Raw genomic sequence first — 3,255 nt, 5'->3', positions numbered from 1 at the left:
CTCACTAGTCCAAGTGATCAATTTCTGTTCACAATTGATCATAATGAAAGGACTAAGAGTCAAAGGGATCACATAAACAACTCTAGTGCCTGCTAATACTAACCGATAGAATAAATAAAGGGGAGAGCGAGATACACAGCAGACTGATAGAATGGCAGATGTCCTAAACAGTGCTCTGGCCTCAGAATCAGCCCTAAAGGCATTTGGATCCGGCTGAAAAGCCCATGAGAGTATTTCAGGCATGGAAAGCCTAGACACTCTGGCAAAAAAAAAAAAAAAAAAAAAAAAAAAAAAAAAAAAAAGCCAACAACAACAAAAACAAACCTAAATGAAAGATCTCTGTGAGTGAGATCCCAGTGGAAAGAACAGGTCTTCAAAGAAGGAGGTACCTTTCTCTGAAGGGAGGAGAGGACTTCTACTTTGACTATGACCTTGTCTAAATAAGATAAGAGTCAGTGAACTCAAAAGGCTACCATAGCCTTGGAAACTCATGACTGGCGCATAGGGAGATTACTGATGCCATAAACAGGAGTGTCAATTTGTAAAGTCAATAACAGGAGTCACTGTGCACTTACTCCTCATGTAGGATCTCTGTCCTTAATGTGCTGTACATTGTGATTTAAGGCTATAATCAGTACTCAAACAGTATTTTTCACTTTGTGTTTCTGTGTGGGTGCAAACTGTTGAAATCTTTACTTAATGTATACTAAACTGATCTTCTGTATATATAGAAAATTGAAAATGAATCTTGATATGAATGGAAGGGGAGGGACAGCGGGAAAGGGGAGGGTTGCGGGTGGGAGGGAAGTCATCGGGGGGGGGGCGGCAATGTAGTCCATAAGCTGTACTTTGGAAATCTATATTCATTAAATAAAAGTTAAAAAATGGGTAAACATGGTTTAGAAAAAATTATAGCTAGTGATTTCTCTATTAAATGATACTTTTAACAAAATATTTTCTGAGAAAATGTTTTCTTAAAATAAATGAAGATGAAAGAGCTTCGAAAAAGGAAAATTTCTCCAGAGTTGGATTTTTTTCACAGTTTATATAACACAATTTTCTTAAGCTGATTCTACTAACATAGTGTAACCACCAAGTTACTACAGAACATTGGTAAAACCCTGCAAGACACTGGCATAGGCAAAGAGTTCTTAAAAAAGACCCCAGAGGCAAAGACAAACAAACCAAAATTGACAAGTGAGATTACATCAAAGTGAGAAGCTTCTGTACTGCAAAAGAAATTACTCAGGAGAGTGAAGTGGCAATCGACAGAATGGGAGAAACTATTTGCAAACTATGCAATTTTTAAAGGATTAATAACAAGAATATATAAACAGTTCAGGAAACTCAACAACAACAACAAAAACAAACATCCCAGTTAAGAAATGGGCAAAGGACTAAAACAGGCATTTTTCAAAACAGGAAATCCAATGGCCAATAGACACATGAAAAAATGCTCAGGATCACTAGCCATTAGGGAAATGCAAATCAAAACCATAAGGAGGTTTCACCTCACCCCTGTTAGAATGGCTTTCATATTGTAGTGGCTGTTTGGGGAGTGAACCAATGGAAGGAAGTCCTTTCTGTCTCTCTCTCTCTCTCACTGTCTAACTCTGCCTGTCAAAAGAAAAAAAAAAAGAATGGCTTTCATATAGAAATCAACAAACAACAAAGGTTGGTGAGTATGTGGGAGAAAAGATAACCTAATCCACTGTTGGTGGGAATGTAAACTAGTACAGCCATTGGGGGAAAACTATGGAAATACCTCTAATAGCTGAAAACTAGATCTCCCATATGACCCAGCCATCCCACTCCTGGGAATTTACCCAAGAGAAATGAAATAAGCATATGAAAGAATTATCTTTACTCCCATGTTTACTGCAGCTCGATTCACAATTGCCAAGATATGGAATCAGCCCAAATGCTGATTCCAGTCAACTGAAGACTGGATAAAGAAATTATGGGATATATACACCATGGAATACCACACAATGGTTAAAAAATGAAATCTGGCCATTTGCAACAGAATGGATAAAACTGGAAAACTTAATCAGATTACAGTTTACATCACTAATAAAAATTTATATGGCAGGGGGCCAGCACTGGGGCCTAGTGTATTAAGCCGCTATCTACAGTGACTGTTTCTGATATGGACACTGGTTTGAGTCCTGGCTGTAGTACTTCCAATCAACTCCCTGCTAATGGCCTGGGAAAACAGGAATAGGTGATCCAAGTGCTTGGGCCACCCATGCGGGAAACATGATGAAGCCCCTGGCATCTCACTTCACCCTGGCTCAATCCTGGATGTTTTGGCTATTTGGGGTATAAACCAGTGGATAGAAGATATTTCTCTCCCTGTTTCTGAAACTGTGTCTTTCAAATAAATAAGTATATAAATCTTTCTTTAAAAACTTCATAGGGCATCAAGATCAAATTTTTCATACATAGTAAAGTAACAAATGGGAATTTGGGGATAAAAATTACAGAGAAACTGATGCTAAGAAGACCCACGATATTAGTAGACTTTTGTTCTAGCTGGATGTTAGGAGGAACATTAGAGATAATGGAAATTAATTCTCAACATGTTAAGTTTATGTAGAGGAAAGATAAATTCCACCAGGTATTATAAGCCATCTTTAAATTCTGGAGCAAAGAAAAAGATACTAACAGCAAATTGAGTTTGATGCAGTTAAAAGCCAGTGAGGAAAATACTAAATCATACACAGTTTGTTTTTACCTGCAGATTTCTATGAGGAGGCTTCATACATTTGTGGGGAAATGGAAGAAAAAGAGAATGTACATTATCCCTTAAGTTTTTGAAGCCCCCTTTATCTTTGAATTCAAGCACTTGGGGCTCTTTCACCCATGTAGCATACCCAAATTCAGTTTTAGCCTCCTGGAAAATGAAGTGTTAAGGCTGATGGATAAAAAGGATGTGTGTGCTAGTAATGATGCCGTGTGTTTTGATTATCTTTAGCAGTCTACAGCAACAGCCCTCAGTAATAATTTTGCCACCTTGTCTTAGAACATGCAGGTATGTCTCATGACCCCTTGTGCAGTCCCATTCTCCACTCAATCTGAGCTTGACCTTGCACCTTGTACCTCTAGACTCTGACCAATGGGTCATTAGCAAATGTGAGGCAAGTGGCAGTTTGAACAGTATTTGGCATCCCTGTTGTAGGAAACTCCTTCCTGCGTATCCAGGAGGCAGGGCTTCTGTGTTCATGCCTCAGAGATCAAGAATGAACCACCATA

The sequence above is a fragment of the Oryctolagus cuniculus genome, chromosome 16 (genome assembly GCF_964237555.1).
Source record: "Oryctolagus cuniculus chromosome 16, mOryCun1.1, whole genome shotgun sequence".
NCBI classification, from domain to species: Eukaryota; Metazoa; Chordata; class Mammalia; order Lagomorpha; family Leporidae; genus Oryctolagus; species Oryctolagus cuniculus.
This window is presented reverse-complemented; position numbering follows the sequence as displayed.